Source organism: Ambystoma mexicanum, chromosome 6p (genome assembly GCF_040938575.1).
Source record: "Ambystoma mexicanum isolate Mex_15411 chromosome 6p, UKY_AmexF1_1, whole genome shotgun sequence".
Taxonomy (NCBI): domain Eukaryota; kingdom Metazoa; phylum Chordata; class Amphibia; order Caudata; family Ambystomatidae; genus Ambystoma; species Ambystoma mexicanum.
Window position 1 is genome coordinate 1554815765 of NC_090935.1, and position 24988 is coordinate 1554840752.

Below are 24988 nucleotides of genomic sequence, written 5' to 3' on the forward strand. Positions count from 1 at the left end.
TCAGGTTTGGAACGGGAAGGATTTGGATATCACATCTCATGTTATAGGAAGGGTCTCAGGTTTGGTATAAGCATTGAGATATCACATCTCTGCTATCGGAAGAGTCTCAGGATTGGAATGGGAAGGAGTTGAATATCCCATCTCATGTTATAGGACGGGTCTCAGGTTTGTTATTAGAATCATTGAGATATCATATTGCATGCTGTAGGAAGGGTCTAAGGGTTGGAATGTGAAGGACTTGGATATCACATCTCATGCTATAGATAGGCTCTTAGGTTTGGAAAGGGAAGGAGTTGGATATCACATTTCATGTTAGAGGAAGGATCTCAGGTTTGGTATTAGAAGCATAGAGATATCACATCTCATGCTATAGGTAGGGTCTCAGGATTGGAATGGGAAGCAGTTGGATATCACATCTCATGCTATAGGAAGTGTCTCAGGATTGGAATGGGAAGGACTTGGGTATCACATCTCATGCTATAGGAAGGGTCTCAGGTTTGGTATAAGCAGTGAGATATCACATCTCATGCTATAGGAAGTGTCTCAGGATTGGAATGGGAAGGAGTTGGATATCACATCTCATGTTAAAGGAAGGATCTCAGGTTTGGTATAAGCATTGAGATATCACATCTCTGCTATCGGAAGGGTCTCAGGATTGGAATGGGAAGGAGTTGGATATTCCCATCTCATGTTATAGGGAGGGTCTCAAGTTTGATATTAGAAGCATTGAGATATCACATTTCATGATATCGGAAGGGTCTCAAGATTGGAATGGGAAGGAGTTGGCTATCACATCTCATGATAAAGGAAGGGTCTAAGGTTTGGAAGGGGAAGGATTTGGATATCACATCTCATGTTATAGGACGGGTCTCAGGTTTGGTATTAGAAGCATTGAGATATCAAGTCTCATGGTATAGGAAGGGTCTCAGAATTGGAATGGGAAGGAGTTGGATATCACATCTCAAGCTATAGGAAGGGTCTCAGGATTAGAATGGGAAGGAGTTTGATATCACATCTCATGCCATAGTATGGGTCTCAGGTTTGGTAGAAGCATTGGGATATCAGATCTCATGCTATCGGAAGGGTATCGGGATTGGATTTGGAAGGAGTTGGATATCCCATCTCATGCTATAGGAAGGGTCTCAGGTTGGAATGGGAAGGAGTTGGATATCACATCTCATGTTATAGGAAGAGTCTCAGGATTGGAATGGGAAGGACTTGGATATCACATCTCATGCTATAGGAAGGCTCTCAGGTTTGCAAGGGGAAAGAGTTGGATATCACATTTCATGTTAGAGGTAGGATTTCAGGTTTGGTATTAGAAGTATTGAGATATCACATCTCATGCTATCAGAAGGATCTCAGGTTTGGTATAGAAGCATTGAGATATCATATCTTATGCTATCAGAAGAGTCTCAGGATTGGAATGGGAAGGAGTTGGATATCACATCTCATGCTAAAGGGAGGGTCTCAGGTTTGGAAGATAAGGATTTGGATATCACATCTCATGTTATAGGAAGGATCTCAGGTTTGGTATTAGAAGTATTGAGATATCACATCTCATGCTATCGGAAGGATCTCAGGTTTGGTATAGAAGCATTGAGATATCATATCTTATGCTATCAGAAGGGTCTCAGGATTGGAATGGGAAGGAGTTGGATATCACATCTCATGCTAAAGGGAGGGTCTCAGGTTTGGAAGGGGAAGGATTTGGATATCACATCTCATGTTATAGGATGGATCTCAGGTTTGGTATTAGAAGTATTGAGATATCACATCTCATGTTATCGGAAGGATCTCAGGTTTGGTATTAGAAGTATTGAGATATCACCTCTCATGCTATAGGAAGGGTCTCAGGATTGGAATGGGAAGGAGTTGGATATCACATCTCATGCTAAAGGAAGGGTCTCAGGTTTGGTAGAAGCATTGAGATATCACATCTCATGCTATAGGAAGGGTCTCAGGATTGGAATGGGAAGGACTTAGATATCACATATCATGCTATAGGGAGGGTCTCAGTTTTGATATTAGAAGCATTGAGATATCACATCTCATGCTATCGGAAGTGTCTCAGGATTGGAATGGGAAGGAGCTGGATATCACATCTCATGCTAAAGGAAGGGTCTCAGGTTTGGTACGGGAAGGAGTTGGATATCACATCTCATGTTATAGGAAGGGTCTCAGGTTTGGTATAAACATTGAGATATCACATCTCTGCTATCGGAAGTGTCTCAGAATTGGAATGGGAAGGAGTTGGATATCCCATCTCATGTTATAGGACGGGTCTCAGGTTTTTTATTAGAATCATTGAGATATCATATTGCATGCTGTAGGAAGGGTCTAAGGATTGGAATGGGAAGGACTTGGATATCACATCTCATGCTATAGATAGGCTCTCAGGTTTGGAAAGTGAAGGAGTTGGATATCACATTTCATGTTAGAGGAAATATCTCAGGTTTGGTATTAGAGGCATTGAGATATCACATCTCAGGCTATAGGAAGGGTCTCAGGATTGGAATGGGAAGGAGTTGGATATCACATCTCATGGAAGGGACTCAGGTTTGGTATAAGCATTGAGATATCACATCTCATGCTATAGGAAGGGTCCAGGATTGGAATGGAAGGAGTTGGATATCACATCTCATGTTATAGGAAGGATCTCAGGTTTGGTATTAGAAGCATTGAGACATCACATCTCATGCTATAGGAAGGGTCTCAGGATTGGAATGGGAAGGAGTTGGATATCACATCTCATGCTATAGGAAGGGTCTCAGGATTGGAATGGGAAGGAGTTGAATATGACATCTCATGCCGTAGGAAGGGTCTCAGGTTTGGTATAAACATTGAGATATCACATCTCTGCTATCGAAAGGGTCTCAGGATTGGAATGGAAAGGAGTTGGATATCCCATCTCATGTTATAGGAAGAGTCTCAGGTTTGGTATTAGAAGCATTGAAATATCACATCTCATGCTATAGGAAGTGTCTCAGGATTGGAATGGGAAGGACTTGGGTATCACATCTCATGCTATAGGGAGGGTCTCAAGTTTGATATTAGAAGCATTGAGATATCACATCTCATGCTATAGGAAGGGTCTCAGGATTGGAATGGGAAGGAGTTGGATATCACATCTCATGCTATAGGAAGGGTCTCAGGTTTGGTATAAGCAGTGAGATATCACATCTCATGCTATAGGAAGTGTCTCAGGATTGGAATGGGAAGGAGTTGGATATCACATCTCATGTTATAGGAAGGATCTCAGGTTTGGTATAAGCATTGAGATATCACATCTCTGCTATCGGAAGGGTCTAAGGTTTGGAAGGGGAAGGATTTGGATATCACATCTCATGTTATAGGACGGGTCTCAGGTTTGGTATTAGAAGCATTGAGATATCAAGTCTCATGGTATAGGAAGGGTCTCAGAATTGGAATGGGAAGGAGTTGGATATCACATCTCAAGCTATAGGAAGGGTCTCAGGATTAGAATGGGAAGGAGTTTGATATCACATCTCATGCCATAGTATGGGTCTCAGGTTTGGTAGAAGCATTGGGATATCAGATCTCATGCTATCGGAAGGGTATCGGGATTGGATTTGGAAGGAGTTGGATATCCCATCTCATGCTATAGGAAGGGTCTCAGGTTGGAATGGGAAGGAGTTGGATATCACATCTCATGTTATAGGAAGGGTCTCAGGATTGGAATGGGAAGGACTTGGATATCACATCTCATGCTATAGGAAGGCTCTCAGGTTTGCAAGGGGAAGAGTTGGATATCACATTTCATGATAGAGGTAGGATCTCAGGTTTGGTATTAGAAGTATTGAGATATCACATCTCATGCTATCAGAAGGATCTCAGGTTTGGTATAGAAGCATTGAGATATCATATCTTATGCTATCAGAAGAGTCTCAGGATTGGAATAGGAAGGAGTTGGATATCACATCTCATGCTAAAGGGAGGGTCTCAGGTTTGGAAGATAAGGATTTGGATATCACATCTCATGTTATAGGAAGGATCTCAGGTTTGGTATTAGAAGTATTGAGATATCACATCTCATGCTATCGGAAGGATCTCAGGTTTGGTATAGAAGCATTGAGATATCATATCTTATGCTATCAGAAGGGTCTCAGGATTGGAATGGGAAGGATTTGGATATCACATCTCATGCTAAAGGGAGGGTCTCAGGTTTGGAAGGGGAAGGATTTGGATATCACATCTCATGTTATAGGATGGATCTCAGGTTTGGTATTAGAAGTATTGAGATATCACATCTCATGTTATCTGAAGGATCTCAGGTTTGGTATTAGAAGTATTGAGATATCACCTCTCATGCTATAGGAAGGGTCTCAGGATTGGAATGGGAAGGAGTTGGATATCACATCTCATGCTAAAGGAAGGGTCTCAGGTTTGGTAGAAGCATTGAGATATCACATCTCATGCTATAGGAAGGGTCTCAGGATTGGAATGGGAAGGACTTAGATATCACATATCATGCTATAGGGAGGGTCTCAGTTTTGATATTAGAAGCATTGAGATATCACATCTCATGCTATCGGAAGTGTCTCAGGATTGGAATGGGAAGGAGCTGGATATCACATCTCATGCTAAAGGAAGGGTCTCAGGTTTGGAACGGGAAGGAGTTGGATATCACATCTCATGTTATAGGAAGGGTCTCAGGTTTGGTATAAACATTGAGATATCACATCTCTGCTATCAGAAGTGTCTCAGAATTGGAATGGGAAGGAGTTGGATATCCCATCTCATGTTATAGGACGGGTCTCAGGTTTTTTATTAGAATCATTGAGATATCATATTGCATGCTGTAGGAAGGGTCTAAGTATTGGAATGGGAAGGACTTGGATATCACATCTCATGCTATAGATAGGCTCTCAGGTTTGGAAAGTGAAGGAGTTGGATATCACATTTCATGTTAGAGGAAATATCTCAGGTTTGGTATTAGAGGCATTGAGATATCACATCTCAGGCTATAGGAAGGGTCTCAGGATTGGAATGGGAAGGAGTTGGATATCACATCTCATGCTATAGGAAGGGTCTCAGGTTTGGTATAAGCATTGAGATATCACATCTCATGCTATAGGAAGGGTCCAGGATTGGAATGGAAGGAGTTGGATATCACATCTCATGTTATAGGAAGGATCTCAGGTTTGGTATTAGAAGCAATGAGACATCACATCTCATGCTATAGGAAGGGTCTCAGGATTGGAATGGGAAGGAGTTGGATATCACATCTCATGCTATAGGAAGGGTCTCAGGATTGGAATGGGAAGGAGTTGAATATGACATCTCATGCCGTAGGAAGGGTCTCAGGTTTGGTATAAACATTGAGATATCACATCTCTGCTATCGAAAGGGTCTCAGGATTGGAATGGAAAGGAGTTGGATATCCCATCTCATGTTATAGGAAGAGTCTCAGGTTTGGTATTAGAAGCATTGAGATATCACATCTCATGCTATAGGAAGTGTCTCAGGATTGGAATGGGAAGGACTTGGGTATCACATCTCATGCTATAGGGAGGGTCTCAAGTTTGATATTAGAAGCATTGAGATATCACATCTCATGCTATAGGAAGGGTCTCAGGATTGGAATGGGAAGGAGTTGGATATCACATCTCATGCTATAGGAAGGGTCTCAGGTTTGGTATAAGCAGTGAGATATCACATCTCATGCTATAGGAAGTGTCTCAGGATTGGAATGGGAAGGAGTTGGATATCACATCTCATGTTATAGGAAGGATCTCAGGTTTGGTATAAGCATTGAGATATCACATCTCTGCTATCGGAAGGGTCTAAGGTTTGGAAGGGGAAGGATTTGGATATCACATCTCATGTTATAGGACGGGTCTCAGGTTTGGTATTAGAAGCATTGAGATATCAAGTCTCATGGTATAGGAAGGGTCTCAGAATTGGAATGGGAAGGAGTTGGATATCACATCTCAAGCTATAGGAAGGGTCTCAGGATTAGAATGGGAAGGAGTTTGATATCACATCTCATGCCATAGTATGGGTCTCAGGTTTGGTAGAAGCATTGGGATATCAGATCTCATGCTATCGGAAGGGTATCGGGATTGGATTTGGAAGGAGTTGGATATCCCATCTCATGCTATAGGAAGGGTCTCAGGTTGGAATGGGAAGGAGTTGGATATCACATCTCATGTTATAGGAAGGGTCTCAGGATTGGAATGGGAAGGACTTGGATATCACATCTCATGCTATAGGAAGGCTCTCAGGTTTGCAAGGGGAAGAGTTGGATATCACATTTCATGTTAGAGGTAGGATCTCAGGTTTGGTATTAGAAGTATTGAGATATCACATCTCATGCTATCAGAAGGATCTCAGGTTTGGTATAGAAGCATTGAGATATCATATCTTATGCTATCAGAAGAGTCTCAGGATTGGAATGGGAAGGAGTTGGATATCACATCTCATGCTAAAGGGAGGGTCTCAGGTTTGGAAGATAAGGATTTGGACATCACATCTCATGTTATAGGAAGGATCTCAGGTTTGGTATTAGAAGTATTGAGATATCACATCTCATGCTATCGGAAGGATCTCAGGTTTGGTATAGAAGCATTGAGATATCACATCTTATGCTATCAGAAGGGTCTCAGGATTGGAATGGGAAGGATTTGGATATCACATCTCATGCTAAAGGGAGGGTCTCAGGTTTGGAAGGGGAAGGATTTGGATATCACATCTCATGTTATAGGATGGGTCTCAGGTTTGGTATTAGAAGTATTGAGATATCACATCTCATGTTATCGGAAGGATCTCAGGTTTGGTATTAGAAGTATTGAGATATCACCTCTCATGCTATAGGAAGGGTCTCAGGATTGGAATGGGAAGGAGTTGGATATCACATCTCATGCTAAAGGAAGGGTCTCAGGTTTGGTAGAAGCATTGAGATATCACATCTCATGCTATAGGAAGGGTCTCAGGATTGGAATGGGAAGGACTTAGATATCACATATCATGCTATAGGGAGGGTCTCAGTTTTGATATTAGAAGCATTGAGATATCACATCTCATGCTATCGGAAGTTTCTCAGGATTGGAATGGGAAGGAGCTGGATATCACATCTCATGCTAAAGGAAGGGTCTCAGGTTTGGTATTAGAAGCATTGAGATATCACATCTCATGCTATCGGAAGGATCTCAGGTTTGGTATTAGAAGCATTGAGATATCACATCTCATGCTATAGGAAGGCTCTCAGGTTTGGAAGGGGAAAGAGTTGGATATCACATTTCATGTTAGAGGTAGGATCTCAGGTTTGGTATTAGAGGCATTGAGATATCACATCTCATGCTATCAGAAGGGTCTCAGGAATGGAATGGGAAGGAGTTGGATATCACATCTCATGCTAAAGGGAGGGTCTCAGGTTTGGAAGGGGAAGGATTTGGATATCACATCTCATGTTATAGGAAGGATCTCAGGTTTGGTATTAGAAGCATTGAGATATCACATCTCATGCTATCGGAAGGATCTCAGGTTTGGTATTAGAAGCATTGAGATATCACATCTCATGCTATCAGAAGAGTCTCAGGATTGGAATAGGAAGGAGTTGGATATCACATCTCATGCTAAAGGGAAGGTCTCAGGTTTGGAAGGGGAAGGATTTGGATATCACATCTCATGTTATCGGAAGGATCTCACGTTTGGTATTAGAAGTATTGAGATATCATATCTCATGCTATAGGAAGGGTCTCAGGATTGGAATGGGAAGGAGTTGGATATCACATCTCATGCTATAGGGAGGGTCTCAGGATTGGAATGGGAAGGACTTAGATATCACATATCATGCTATAGGGAGGGTCTCAGTTTTGATATTAGAAGCATTGAGATATCACATCTCATGCTATTGGAAGTGTCTCAGGATTGGAATGGGAAGGAGCTGGATATCACATCTCATGCTAAAGGAAGGGTCTCAGGTTTGGAACGGGAAGGATTTGGATATCACATCTCATGTTATAGGAAGGGTCTCAGGTTTGGTATTAGAATCATTGAGATATCATATTGCATGCTGTAGGAAGGGTCTAAGGGTTGGTATGTGAAGGACTTGGATATCACACCTCATGCTATAGATAGGCTCTTAGGTTTGGAAAGGGAAGGAGTGGATATCACATTTCATGTTAGAGGAAGGATCTCAGGTTTGGTATTAGAAGCATAGAGATATCACATCTCATGCTATAGGAAGGGTCTCAGGATTGGAATGGGAAGCAGTTGGATATCACATCTCATGCTATAGGAAGTGTCTCAGGATTGGAATGGGAAGGACTTGGGTATCACATCTCATGCTATAGGGAGGGTCTCAAGTTTGATATTAGAAGCATTGAGATATCACATCTCATGCTATAGGAAGGGTCTCAGGATTGGAATGGGAAGGAGTTGGATATCACATCTCATGCTATAGGAAGGGTCTCAGGTTTGGTATAAGCAGTGAGATATCACATCTCATGCTATAGGAAGTGTCTCAGGATTGGAATGGGAAGGAGTTGGATATCACATCTCATGTTATAGGAAGGATCTCAGGTTTGGTATAAGCATTGAGATATCACATCTCTGCTATCGGAAGGGTCTCAGGATTGGAATGGGAAGGAGTTGGATATTCCCATCTCATGTTATAGGGAGGGTCTCAAGTTTGATATTAGAAGCATTGAGATATCACATTTCATGATATCGGAAGGGTCTCAAGATTGGAATGGGAAGGAGTTGGCTATCACATCTCATGATAAAGGAAGGGTCTAAGGTTTGGAAGGGGAAGGATTTGGATATCACATCTCATGTTATAGGACGGGTCTCAGGTTTGGTATTAGAAGCATTGAGATATCAAGTCTCATGGTATAGGAAGGGTCTCAGAATTGGAATGGGAAGGAGTTGGATATCACATCTCAAGCTATAGGAAGGGTCTCAGGATTAGAATGGGAAGGAGTTTGATATCACATCTCATGCCATAGTATGGGTCTCAGGTTTGGTAGAAGCATTGGGATATCAGATCTCATGCTATCGGAAGGGTATCGGGATTGGATTTGGAAGGAGTTGGATATCCCATCTCATGCTATAGGAAGGGTCTCAGGTTGGAATGGGAAGGAGTTGGATATCACATCTCATGTTATAGGAAGGGTCTCAGGATTGGAATGGGAAGGACTTGGATATCACATCTCATGCTATAGGAAGGCTCTCAGGTTTGCAAGGGGAAAGAGTTGGATATCACATTTCATGTTAGAGGTAGGATCTCAGGTTTGGTATTAGAAGTATTGAGATATCACATCTCATGCTATCAGAAGGATCTCAGGTTTGGTATAGAAGCATTGAGATATCATATCTTATGCTATCAGAAGAGTCTCAGGATTGGAATGGGAAGGAGTTGGATATCACATCTCATGCTAAAGGGAGGGTCTCAGGTTTGGAAGATAAGGATTTGGATATCACATCTCATGTTATAGGAAGGATCTCAGGTTTGGTATTAGAAGTATTGAGATATCACATCTCATGCTATCAGAAGGATCTCAGGTTTGGTATAGAAGCATTGAGATATCATATCTTATGCTATCAGAAGGGTCTCCGGATTGGAATGGGAAGGAGTTGGATATCACATCTCATGCTAAAGGGAGGGTCTCAGGTTTGGAAGGGGAAGGATTTGGATATCACATCTCATGTTATAGGATGGATCTCAGGTTTGGTATTAGAAGTATTGAGATATCACATCTCATGTTATCGGAAGGATCTCAGGTTTGGTATTAGAAGTATTGAGATATCACCTCTCATGCTATAGGAAGGGTCTCAGGATTGGAATGGGAAGGAGTTGGATATCACATCTCATGCTAAAGGAAGGGTCTCAGGTTTGGTAGAAGCATTGAGATATCACATCTCATGCTATAGGAAGGGTCTCAGGATTGGAATGGGAAGGACTTAGATATCACATATCATGCTATAGGGAGGGTCTCAGTTTTGATATTAGAAGCATTGAGATATCACATCTCATGCTATCGGAAGTGTCTCAGGATTGGAATGGGAAGGAGCTGGATATCACATCTCATGCTAAAGGAAGGGTCTCAGGTTTGGAACGGGAAGGAGTTGGATATCACATCTCATGTTATAGGAAGGGTCTCAGGTTTGGTATAAACATTGAGATATCACATCTCTGCTATCGGAAGTGTCTCAGAATTGGAATGGGAAGGAGTTGGATATCCCATCTCATGTTATAGGACGGGTCTCAGGTTTTTTATTAGAATCATTGAGATATCATATTGCATGCTGTAGGAAGGGTCTAAGGATTGGAATGGGAAGGACTTGGATATCACATCTCATGCTATAGATAGGCTCTCAGGTTTGGAAAGTGAAGGAGTTGGATATCACATTTCATGTTAGAGGAAATATCTCAGGTTTGGTATTAGAGGCATTGAGATATCACATCTCAGGCTATAGGAAGGGTCTCAGGATTGGAATGGGAAGGAGTTGGATATCACATCTCATGCTATAGGAAGGGTCTCAGGTTTGGTATAAGCATTGAGATATCACATCTCATGCTATAGGAAGGGTCCAGGATTGGAATGGAAGGAGTTGGATATCACATCTCATGTTATAGGAAGGATCTCAAGTTTGGTATTAGAAGCATTGAGACATCACATCTCATGCTATAGGAAGGGTCTCAGGATTGGAATGGGAAGGAGTTGGATATCACATCTCATGCTATAGGAAGGGTCTCAGGATTGGAATGGGAAGGAATTGAATATGACATCTCATGCCGTAGGAAGGGTCTCAGGTTTGGTATAAACATTGAGATATCACATCTCTGCTATCGAAAGGGTCTCAGGATTGGAATGGAAAGGAGTTGGATATCCCATCTCATGTTATAGGAAGAGTCTCAGGTTTGGTATTAGAAGCATTGAGATATCACATCTCATGCTATAGGAAGTGTCTCAGGATTGGAATGGGAAGGACTTGGGTATCACATCTCATGCTATAGGGAGGGTCTCAAGTTTGATATTAGAAGCATTGAGATATCACATCTCATGCTATAGGAAGGGTCTCAGGATTGGAATGGGAAGGAGTTGGATATCACATCTCATGCTATAGGAAGGGTCTCAGGTTTGGTATAAGCAGTGAGATATCACATCTCATGCTATAGGAAGTGTCTCAGGATTGGAATGGGAAGGAGTTGGATATCACATCTCATGTTATAGGAAGGATCTCAGGTTTGGTATAAGCATTGAGATATCACATCTCTGCTATCGGAAGGGTCTAAGGTTTGGAAGGGGAAGGATTTGGATATCACATCTCATGTTATAGGACGGGTCTCAGGTTTGGTATTAGAAGCATTGAGATATCAAGTCTCATGGTATAGGAAGGGTCTCAGAATTGGAATGGGAAGGAGTTCGATATCACATCTCAAGCTATAGGAAGTGTCTCAGGATTAGAATGGGAAGGAGTTTGATATCACATCTCATGCCATAGTATGGGTCTCAGGTTTGGTAGAAGCATTGGGATATCAGATCTCATGCTATCGGAGGGGTATCGGGATTGGATTTGGAAGGAGTTGGATATCCCATCTCATGCTATAGGAAGGGTCTCAGGTTGGAATGGGAAGGAGTTGGATATCCCATCTCATGCTATAGGAAGGGTCTCAGGTTGGAATGGGAAGGAGTTGGATATCACATCTCATGCTATAGGAAGGCTCTCAGGTTTGCAAGGGGAAGAGTTGGATATCACATTTCATGTTAGAGGTAGGATCTCAGGTTTGGTATTAGACGTATTGAGATATCACATCTCATGCTATCAGAAGGATCTCAGGTTTGGTATAGAAGCATTGAGATATCATATCTTATGCTATCAGAAGAGTCTCAGGATTGGAATGGGAAGGAGTTGGATATCACATCTCATGCTAAAGGGAGGGTCTCAGGTTTGGAAGATAAGGATTTGGATATCACATCTCATGTTATAGGAAGGATCTCAGGTTTGGTATTAGAAGTATTGAGATATCACATCTCATGCTATCGGAAGGATCTCAGGTTTGGTATAGAAGCATTGAGATATCATATCTTATGCTATCAGAAGGGTCTCAAGATTGGAATGGGAAGGATTTGGATATCACATCTCATGCTAAAGGGAGGGTCTCAGGTTTGGAAGGGGAAGGATTTGGATATCACATCTCATGTTATAGGATGGATCTCAGGTTTGGTATTAGAAGTATTGAGATATCACATCTCATGTTATCGGAAGGATCTCAGGTTTGGTATTAGAAGTATTGAGATATCACCTCTCATGCTATAGGAAGGGTCTCAGGATTGGAATGGGAAGGAGTTGGATATCACATCTCATGCTAAAGGAAGGGTCTCAGGTTTGGTAGAAGCATTGAGATATCACATCTCATGCTATAGGAAGGGTCTCAGGATTGGAATGGGAAGGACTTAGATATCACATATCATGCTATAGGGAGGGTCTCAGTTTTGATATTAGAAGCATTGAGATATCACATCTCATGCTATCGGAAGTTTCTCAGGATTGGAATGGGAAGGAGCTGGATATCACATCTCATGCTAAAGGAAGGGTCTCAGGTTTGGAACGGGAAGGAGTTGGATATCACATCTCATGTTATAGGAAGGGTCTCAGGTTTGGTATAAACATTGAGATATCACATCTCTGCTATCGGAAGTGTCTCAGGATTGGAATGGGAAGGAGTTGGATATCCCATCTCATGTTATAGGACGGGTCTCAGGTTTTTTATTAGAATCATTGAGATATCATATTGCATGCTGTAGGAAGGGTCTAAGGATTGGAACGGGAAGGACTTGGATATCACATCTCATGCTATAGATAGGCTCTCAGGTTTGGAAAGCGAAGGAGTTGGATATCACATTTCATGTTAGAGGAAGGATCTCAGGTTTGGTATTAGAAGCATAGAGATATCACATCTCATGCTATAGGAAGGGTCTCAGGATTGGAATGGGAAGCAGTTGGATATCACAACTCATGCTATAGGAAGTGTCTCAGGATTGGAATGGGAAGGACTTGGGTATCACATCGCATGCTATAGGGAGGGTCTCAAGTTTGATATTAGAAGCATTGAGATATCACATCTCATGCTATAGGAAGGGTCTCAGGATTGAAATGGGAAGGAGTTGGATATCACATCTCATGCTATAGGAAGGGTCTCAGGTTTGGTATAAGCAGTGAGATATCACATCTCATGCTATATGAAGTGTCTCAGGATTGGAATGGGAAGGAGTTGGATATCACATCTCATGTTATAGGAAGGATCTCAGGTTTGGTATAAGCATTGAGATATCACATCTCTGCTATCGGAAGGGTCTCAGGATTGGAATGGGAAGGAGTTGGATATTCCCATCTCATGTTATAGGGAGGGTCTCAAGTTTGATATTAGAAGCATTGAGATATCACATTTCATGATATCGGAAGGGTCTCAAGATTGGAATGGGAAGGAGTTGGCTATCACATCTCATGATAAAGGAAGGGTCTAAGGTTTGGAAGGGGAAGGATTTGGATATCACATCTCATGTTATAGGACGGGTCTCAGGTTTGGTATTAGAAGCATTGAGATATCAAGTCTCATGGTATAGGAAGGGTCTCAGAATTGGAATGGGAAGGAGTTGGATATCACATCTCAAGCTATAGGAAGGGTCTCAGGATTAGAATGGGAAGGAGTTTGATATCACATCTCATGCCATAGTATGGGTCTCAGGTTTGGTAGAAGCATTGGGATATCAGATCTCATGCTATCGGAAGGGTATCGGGATTGGATTTGGAAGGAGTTGGATATCCCATCTCATGCTATAGGAAGGGTCTCAGGTTGGAATGGGAAGGAGTTGGATATCACATCTCATGTTATAGGAAGGGTCTCAGGATTGGAATGGGAAGGACTTGGATATCACATCTCATGCTATAGGAAGGCTCTCAGGTTTGCAAGGGGAAAGAGTTGGATATCACATTTCATGTTAGAGGTAGGATCTCAGGTTTGGTATTAGAAGTATTGAGATATCACATCTCATGCTATAGGAAGGCTCTCAGGTTTGCAAGGGGAAGAGTTGGATATCACATTTCATGTTAGAGGTAGGATCTCAGGTTTGGTATTAGACGTATTGAGATATCACATCTCATGCTATCGGAAGGATCTCAGGTTTGGTATAGAAGCATTGAGATATCATATCTTATGCTATCAGAAGGGTCTCAGGATTGGAATGGGAAGGATTTGGATATCACATCTCATGCTAAAGGGAGGGTCTCAGGTTTGGAAGGGGAAGGATTTGGATATCACATCTCATGTTATAGGATGGATCTCAGGTTTGGTATTAGAAGTATTGAGATATCACATCTCATGTTATCGGAAGGATCTCAGGTTTGGTATTAGAAGTATTGAGATATCACCTCTCATGCTATAGGAAGGGTCTCAGGATTGGAATGGGAAGGAGTTGGATATCACATCTCATGCTAAAGGAAGGGTCTCAGGTTTGGTAGAAGCATTGAGATATCACATCTCATGCTATCGGAAGTTTCTCAGGATTGGAATGGGAAGGAGCTGGATATCACATCTCATGCTAAAGGAAGGGTCTCAGGTTTGGAACGGGAAGGAGTTGGATATCACATCTCATGTTATAGGAAGGGTCTCAGGTTTGGTATAAACATTGAGATATCACATCTCTGCTATCGGAAGTGTCTCAGGATTGGAATGGGAAGGAGTTGGATATCCCATCTCATGTTATAGGACGGGTCTCAGGTTTTTTATTAGAATCATTGAGATATCATATTGCATGCTGTAGGAAGGGTCTAAGGATTGGAATGGGAAGGACTTGGATATCACATCTCATGCTATAGATAGGCTCTCAGGTTTGGAAAGTGAAGGAGTTGGATATCACATTTCATGTTAGAGGAAGGATCTCAGGTTTGGTATTAGAAGCATAGAGATATCACATCTCATGCTATAGGAAGGGTCTCAGGATTGGAATGGGAAGCAGTTGGATATCACATCTCATGCTATAGGAAGTGTCTCAGGATTGGAATGGGAAGGACTTGGGTATCACATCTCATGCTATAGGGAGGGTCTCAAGTTTGATATTAGAAGCATTGAGATATCACATCTCATGCTATAGGAAGGGTCTCAGGATTGGAATGGGAAGGAGTTGGATATCACATCTCATGCTATAGGAAGGGACTCAGGTTTGGTATAAGCAGTGAGATATCACATCTCATGCTATAGGAAGTGTCTCAGGATTGGAATGGGAAGGAGTTGGATATCACATCTCATGTTATAGGAAGGATCTCAGGATTGGTATAAGCATTGAGATATCACATCTCTGCTATCGGAAGGGTCTCAGGATTGGAATGGGAAGGAGTTGGATATTCCCATCTCATGTTATAGGGAGGGTCTCAAGTTTGATATTAGAAGCATTGAGATATCACATTTCATGATATCGGAAGGGTCTCAAGATTGGAATGGGAAGGAGTTGGCTATCACATCTCATGATAAAGGAAGGGTCTAAGGTTTGGAAGGGGAAGGATTTGGATATCACATCTCATGTTATAGGACGGGTCTCAGGTTTGGTATTAGAAGCATTGAGATATCAAGTCTCATGGTATAGGAAGGGTCTCAGAATTGGAATGGGAAGGAGTTGGATATCACATCTCAAGCTATAGGAAGGGTCTCAGGATTAGAATGGGAAGGAGTTTGATATCACATCTCATGCCATAGTATGGGTCTCAGGTTTGGTAGAAGCATTGGGATATCAGATCTCATGCTATCGGAAGGGTATCGGGATTGGATTTGGAAGGAGTTGGATATCCCATCTCATGCTATAGGAAGGGTCTCAGGTTGGAATGGGAAGGAGTTGGATATCACATCTCATGTTATAGGAAGGGTCTCAGGATTGGAATGGGAAGGACTTGGATATCACATCTCATGCTATAGGAAGGCTCTCAGGTTTGCAAGGGGAATGAGTTGGATATCACATTTCATGTTAGAGGTAGGATCTCAGGTTTGGTATTAGAAGTATTGAGATATCACATCTCATGCTATCAGAAGGATCTCAGGTTTGGTATAGAAGCATTGAGATATCATATCTTATGCTATCAGAAGGGTCTCAGGATTGGAATGGGAAGGAGTTGGATATCACATCTCATGCTAAAGGGAGGGTCTCAGGTTTGGAAGGGGAAGGATTTGGATATCACATCTCATGTTATAGGATGGATCTCAGGTTTGGTATTAGAAGTATTGAGATATCACATCTCATGTTATCGGAAGGATCTCAGGTTTGGTATTAGAAGTATTGAGATATCACCTCTCATGCTATAGGAAGGGTCTCAGGATTGGAATGGGAAGGAGTTGGATATCACATCTCATGCTAAAGGAAGGGTCTCAGGTTTGGTAGAAGCATTGAGATATCACATCTCATGCTATAGGAAGGGTCTCAGGATTGGAATGGGAAGGACTTAGATATCACATATCATGCTATAGGGAGGGTCTCAGTTTTGATATTAGAAGCATTGAGATATCACATCTCATGCTATCGGAAGTGTCTCAGGATTGGAATGGGAAGGAGCTGGATATCACATCTCATGCTAAAGGAAGGGTCTCAGGTTTGGAACTGGAAGGAGTTGGATATCACATCTCATGTTATAGGAAGGGTCTCAGGTTTGGTATAAACATTGAGATATCACATCTCTGCTATCGGAAGTGTCTCAGAATTGGAATGGGAAGGAGTTGGATATCCCATCTCATGTTATAGGACGGGTCTCAGGTTTTTTATTAGAATCATTGAGATATCATATTGCATGCTGTAGGAAGGGTCTAAGGATTGGAATGGGAAGGACTTGGATATCACATCTCATGCTATAGATAGGCTCTCAGGTTTGGAAAGTGAAGGAGTTGGATATCACATTTCATGTTAGAGGAAATATCTCAGGTTTGGTATTAGAGGCATTGAGATATCACATCTCAGGCTATAGGAAGGGTCTCAGGATTGGAATGGGAAGGAGTTGGATATCACATCTCATGCTATAGGAAGGGTCTCAGGTTTGGTATAAGCATTGAGATATCACATCTCATGCTATAGGAAGGGTCCAGGATTGGAATGGAAGGAGTTGGATATCACATCTCATGTTATAGGAAGGATCTCAGGTTTGGTATTAGAAGCATTGAGACATCACATCTCATGCTATAGGAAGGGTCTCAGGATTGGAATGGGAAGGAGTTGGATATCACATCTCATGCTATAGGAAGGGTCTCAGGATTGGAATGGGAAGGAATTGAATATGACATCTCATGCCGTAGGAAGGGTCTCAGGTTTGGTATAAACATTGAGATATCACATCTCTGCTATCGAAAGGGTCTCAGGATTGGAATGGAAAGGAGTTGGATATCCCATCTCATGTTATAGGAAGAGTCTCAGGTTTGGTATTAGAAGCATTGAGATATCACATCTCATGCTATAGGAAGTGTCTCAGGATTGGAATGGGAAGGACTTGGGTATCACATCTCATGCTATAGGGAGGGTCTCAAGTTTGATATTAGAAGCATTGAGATATCACATCTCATGCTATAGGAAGGGTCTCAGGATTGGAATGGGAAGGAGTTGGATATCACATCTCATGCTATAGGAACGGTCTCAGGTTTGGTATAAGCAGTGAGATATCACATCTCATGCTATAGGAAGTGTCTCAGGATTGGAATGGGAAGGAGTTGGATATCACATCTCATGTTATAGGAAGGATCTCAGGTTTGGTATAAGCATTGAGATATCACATCTCTGCTATCGGAAGGGTCTAAGGTTTGGAAGGGGAAGGATTTGGATATCACATCTCATGTTATAGGACGGGTCTCAGGTTTGGTATTAGAAGCATTGAGATATCAAGTCTCATGGTATAGGAAGGGTCTCAGAATTGGAATGGGAAGGAGTTGGATATCACATCTCAAGCTATAGGAAGGGTCTCAGGATTAGAATGGGAAGGAGTTTGATATCACATCTCATGCCATAGTATGGGTCTCAGGTTTGGTAGAAGCATTGGGATATCAGATCTCATGCTATCGGAAGGGTATCGGGATTGGATTTGGAAGGAGTTGGATATCCCATCTCATGCTATAGGAAGGGTCTCAGGTTGGAATGGGAAGGAGTTGGATATCACATCTCATGCTATAGGAAGGGTCTCAGGATTGGAATGGGAAGGACTTGGATATCACATCTCATGCTATAGGAAGGCTCTCAGGTTTGCAAGGGGAAGAGTTGGATATCACATTTCATGTTAGAGGTAGGATCTCAGGTTTGGTATTAGACGTATTGAGATATCACATCTCATGCTATCAGAAGGATCTCAGGTTTGGTATAGAAGCATTGAGATATCATATCTTATGCTATCAGAAGAGTCTCAGGATTGGAATGGGAAGGAGTTGGATATCACATCTCATGCTAAAGGGAGGGTCTCAGGTTTGGAAGATAAGGATTTGGATATCACATCTCATGTTATAGGAAGGATCTCAGGTTTGGTATTAGAAGTATTGAGATATCACATCTCATGCTATCGGAAGGATCTCAGGTTTGGTATAGAAGCATTGAGATATCATATCTTATGCTATCAGAAGGGTCTCAGGATTGGAATGGGAAGGATTTGGATATCACATCTCATGCTAAAGGGAGGGTCTCAGGTTTGGAAGGGGAAGGATTTGGATATCACATCTCATGTTATAGGATGGATCTCAGGTTTGGTATTAGAAGTATTGAGATATCACATCTCATGTTATCGGAAGGATCTCAGGTTTGGTATTAGAAGTATTGAGATATCACCTCTCATGCTATAGGAAGGGTCTCAGGATTGGAATGGGAAGGAGTTGGATATCACATCTCATGCTAAAGGAAGGGTCTCAGGTTTGGTAGAAGCATTGAGATATCACATCTCATGCTATAGGAAGGGTCTCAGGATTGGAATGGGAAGGACTTAGATATCACATATCATGCTATAGGGAGGGTCTCAGTTTTGATATTAGAAGCATTGAGATATCACATCTCATGCTATCGGAAGTTTCTCAGGATTGGAATGGGAAGGAGCTGGATATCACATCTCATGCTAAAGGAAGGGTCTCAGGTTTGGAACGGGAAGGAGTTGGATATCACATCTCATGTTATAGGAAGGGTCTCAGGTTTGGTATAAACATTGAGATATCACATCTCTGCTATCGGAAGTGTCTCAGGATTGGAATGGGAAGGAGTTGGATATCCCATCTCATGTTATAGGACGGGTCTCTGGTTTTTTATTAGAATCATTGAGCTATCATATTGCATGCTGTAGGAAGGGTCTAAGGATTGGAATGGGAAGGACTTGGATATCACATCTCATGCTATAGATAGGCTCTCAGGTTTGGAAAGTGAAGGAGTTGGATATCACATTTCATGTTAGAGGAAGGATCTCAGGTTTGGTATTAGAAGCATAGAGATATCACATCTCATGCTATAGGAAGGGTCTCAGGATTGGAATGGGAAGCAGTTGGATATCACATCTCATGCTATAGGAAGTGTCTCAGGATTGGAATGGGAAGGACTTGGGTATCACATCTCATGCTATAGGGAGGGTCTCAAGTTTGATATTAGAAGCATTGAGATATCACATCTCATGCTATAGGAAGGGTCTCAGGATTGGAATGGGAAGGAGTTGGATATCACATCTCATGCTATAGGAAGGGTCTCAGGTTTGGTATATGCAGTGAGATATCACATCTCATGCTATAGGAAGTGTCTCAGGATTGGAATGGGAAGGAGTTGGATATCACATCTCATGTTATAGGAAGGATCTCAGGTTTGGTATAAGCATTGAGATATCACATCTCTGCTATCGGAAGGGTCTCAGGATTGGAATGGGAAGGAGTTGGATATTCCCATCTCATGTTATAGGGAGGGTCTCAAGTTTGATATATTTGGATATCCCATCTCATGTTATAGGACGGGTCTCAGGTTTTTTATTAGAATCATTGAGATATCATATTGCATGCTGTAGGAAGGGTCTAAGGATTGGAATGGGAAGGACTTGGATATCACATCTCATGCTATAGATAGGCTCTCAGGTTTGGAAAGTGAAGGAGTTGGATATCACATTTCATGTTAGAGGAAGGATCTCAGGTTTGGTATTAGAGGCATTCAGATATCACATCTCAGGCTATAGGAAGGGTCTCAGGATTGGAATGGGAAGGAGTTGGATATCACATCTCATGCTATAGGAAGGGTCTCAGGTTTGGTATAAGCATTGAGATATCACATCTCATGCTATAGGAAGGGTCCAGGATTGGAATGGAAGGAGTTGGATATCACATCTCATGTTATAGGAAGGATCTCAGGTTTGGTATTAGAAGCATTGAGACATCACATCTCATGCTATAGGAAGGGTCTCAGAATTGGAATGGGAAGGAGTTGGATATCACATCTCATGCTATAGGAAGGGTCTCAGGATTGGAATGGGAAGGAGTTGAATATGACATCTCATGCCGTAGGAAGGGTCTCAGGTTTGGTATAAACATTGAGATATCACATCTCTGCTATCAAAAGGGTCTCAGGATTGGAATGGGAAGGAGTTGGATATCCCATCTCATGTTATAGGAAGAGTCTCAGGATTGGAATGGGAAGGACTTGGATATCACATCTCATGCTATAGGTAGGGTCTCAAGTTTGATATTAGAAGCATTGAGATATCACATCTCATGCTATAGGAAGTGTCTCAGGATTGGAATGGGAAGGACTTGGATATCACATCTCATGCTATAGGTAGGGTCTCAAGTTTGATATTAGAAGCATTGAGATATCACATCTCATGCTATAGGAAGGGTCTGAGGATTGGAATGGGAAGGAGTTGGATATCACATCTCATGCTATGGGAAGGGTCTCAGGTTTGGTATAAGCAGTGAGATATCACATCTCATGCTATAGGAAGTGTCTCAGGATTGGAATGGGAAGGAGTTGGATATCACATCTCATGTTATAGGAAGGATCTCAGGTTTGGTATAAGCATTGAGATATCACATCTCTGCTATCGGAAGGGTCTCAAGTTTGATATTAGAAGCATTGAGATATCACATCTCATGCTATAGGAAGTGTCTCAGGATTGGAATGGGAAGGACTTGGATATCACATCTCATGCTATAGGTAGGGTCTCAAGTTTGATATTAGAAGCATTGAGATATCACATCTCATGCTATAGGAAGGGTCTCGGGATTGGAATGGGAAGGAGTTGGATATTCCCATCTCATGTTATAAGAAGGGTCTCAGGTTTGGTATTAGAAGCATTGAGATATCACATCTCATGCTATAGGAAGGGTCTCAGGATTGGAATGGGAAGGACTTGGATATCACATCTCATGCTATAGGGAGGGTCTCAAGTTTGATATTAGAAGCTTTGAGATATCACATCTCATGATATCGGAAGGGTCTCAGGATTGGAATGGGAAGGAGTTGGATATCACATCTCATGATAAAGGAAGGGTCTAAGGTTTGGAAGGGGAAGGATTTGGATATCACATCTCATGTTATATTACGGGTCTCAGGTTTGGTATTAGAAGCATTGAGATATCAAGTCTCATAGTATAGGAAGGGTCTCAGAATTGGAATGGGAAGGAGTTGGATATCACATCTCAAGCTATAGGAAGGGTCTCAGGATTGGAATGGGAAGGACTTGGATATCACATCTCATGCTATAGGAAGGCTCTCAGGTTTGGAAGGGGAAAGAGTTGGATATCACATTTCATGTTAGAGGTAGGATCTCAGGTTTGGTATTAGAGGCATTGAGATATCACATCTCATGCTATCAGAAGGGTCTCAGGAATGGAATGGGAAGGAGTTGGATATCACATCTCATGCTAAAGGGAGGGTCTCAGGTTTGGAAGGGGAAGGATTTGTATATCACATCTCATGTTATAGGAAGGATCTCAGGTTTGGTATTAGAAGCATTGAGATATCACATCTCATGCTATCGGAAGGATCTCAGGTTTGGTATTAGAAGCATTGAGATATCACATCTCATGCTATCAGAAGAGTCTCAGGATTGGAATAGGAAGGAGTTGGATATCACATCTCATGCTAAAGGGAGGGTCTCAGGTTTGGAAGGGGAAGGATTTGGATATCACATCTCATGTTATCGGAAGGATCTCACGTTTGGTATTAGAAGTATTGAGATATCATATCTCATGCTATAGGAAGGGTCTCAGGATTGGAATGGGAAGGAGTTGGATATCACATCTCATGCTATAGGGAGGGTCTCAGGATTGGAATGGGAAGGACTTAGATATCACATATCATGCTATAGGGAGGGTCTCAGTTTTGATATTAGAAGCATTGAGATATCACATCTCTGCTATCGGAAGAGTCTCAGGATTGGAATGGGAAGGAGTTGAATATCCCATCTCATGTTATAGGACGGGTCTCAGGTTTGTTATTAGAATCATTGAGATATCATATTGCATGCTGTAGGAAGGGTCTAAGGGTTGGAATGTGAAGGACTTGGATATCACATCTCATGCTATAGATAGGCTCTTAGGTTTGGAAAGGGAAGGAGTTGGATATCACATTTCATGTTAGAGGAAGGATCTCAGGTTTGGTATTAGAAGCATAGAGATATCACATCTCATGCTATAGGAAGGGTCTCAGGATTGGAATGGGAAGCAGTTGGATATCACATCTCATGCTATAGGAAGGGTCTCAGGATTGGAATGGGAAGGACTTGGGTATCACATCTCATGCTATAGGGAGGGTCTCAAGTTTGATATTAGAAGCATTGAGATATCACATCTCATGCTATAGGAAGGGTCTCAGGATTGGAATGGGAAGGAGTTGGATATCACATCTCATGCTATAGGAAGGGTCTCAGGTTTGGTATAAGCAGTGAGATATCACATCTCATGCTATAGGAAGTGTCTCAGGATTGGAATGGGAAGGAGTTGGATATCACATCTCATGTTATAGGAAGGATCTCAGGTTTGGTATAAGCATTGAGATATCACATCTCTGCTATCGGAAGGGTCTCAGGATTGGAATGGGAAGGAGTTGGATATTCCCATCTCATGTTATAGGGAGGGTCTCAAGTTTGATATTAGAAGCATTGAGATATCACATTTCATGATATCGGAAGGGTCTCAAGATTGGAATGGGAAGGAGTTGGCTATCACATCTCATGATAAAGGAAGGGTCTAAGGTTTGGAAGGGGAAGGATTTGGATATCACATCTCATGTTATAGGACAGGTCTCAGGTTTGGTATTAGAAGCATTGAGATATCAAGTCTCATGGTATAGGAAGGGTCTCAGAATTGGAATGGGAAGGAGTTGGATATCACATCTCAAGCTATAGGAAGGGTCTCAGGATTAGAATGGGAAGGAGTTTGATATCACATCTCATGCCATAGTATGGGTCTCAGGTTTGGTAGAAGCATTGGGATATCAGATCTCATGCTATCGGAAGGGTATCGGGATTGGATTTGGAAGGAGTTGGATATCCCATCTCATGCTATAGGAAGGGTCTCAGGTTGGAATGGGAAGGAGTTGGATATCACATCTCATGTTATAGGAAGGGTCTCAGGATTGGAATGGGAAGGACTTGGATATCACATCTCATGCTATAGGAAGGCTCTCTGGTTTGCAAGTGTAAAGAGTTGGATATCACATTTCATGTTAGAGGTAGGATCTCAGGTTTGGTATTAGAAGTATTGAGATATCACATCTAATGCTATCAGAAGGATCTCAGGTTTGGTATAGAAGCATTGAGATATCATATCTTATGCTATCAGAAGAGTCTCAGGATTGGAATGGGAAGGAGTTGGATATCACATCTCATGCTAAAGGGAGGGTCTCAGGTTTGGAAGATAAGGATTTGGATATCACATCTCATGTTATAGGAAGGATCTCAGGTTTGGTATTAGAAGTATTGAGATATCACATCTCATGCTATCGGAAGGATCTCAGGTTTGGTATAGAAGCATTGAGATATCATATCTTATGCTATCAGAAGGGTCTCAGGATTGGAATGGGAAGGAGTTGGATATCACATCTCATGCTAAAGGAAGGGTCTCAGGTTTGGTAGAAGCATTGAGATATCACATCTCATGCTATAGGAAGGGTCTCAGGATTGGAATGGGAAGGACTTAGATATCACATATCATGCTATAGGGAGGGTCTCAGTTTTGATATTAGAAGCATTGAGATATCACATCTCATGCTATCGGAAGTGTCTCAGGATTGGAATGGGAAGGAGCTGGATATCACATCTCATGCTAAAGGAAGGGTCTCAGGTTTGGAACGGGAAGGAGTTGGATATCACATCTCATGTTATAGGAAGGGTCTCAGGTTTGGTATAAACATTGAGATATCACATCTCTGCTATCGGAAGTGTCTCAGGATTGGAATGGGAAGGAGTTGGATATCCCATCTCATGTTATAGGACGGGTCTCAGGTTTTTTATTAGAATCATTGAGATATCATATTGCATGCTGTAGGAAGGGTCTAAGGATTGGAATGGGAAGGACTTGGATATCACATCTCATGCTATAGATAGGCTCTCAGGTTTGGAAAGTGAAGGAGTTGGATATCACATTTCATGTTAGAGGAAGGATCTCAGGTTTGGTATTAGAGGCATTGAGATATCACATCTCAGGCTATAGGAAGGGTCTCAGGATTGGAATGGGAAGGAGTTGGATATCACATCTCATGCTATAGGAAGGGTCTCAGGTTTGGTATAAGCATTGAGATATCACATCTCATGCTATAGGAAGGGTCCAGGATTGGAATGGAAGGAGTTGGATATCACATCTCATGTTATAGGAAGGATCTCAGGTTTGGTATTAGAAGCATTGCGACATCACATCTCATGCTATAGGAAGGGTCTCAGGATTGGAATGGGAAGGAGTTGGATATCACATCTCATGCTATAGGAAGGGTCTAAGGATTGGAATGGGAAGGAGTTGAATATGACATCTCATGCCGTAGGAAGGGTCTCAGGT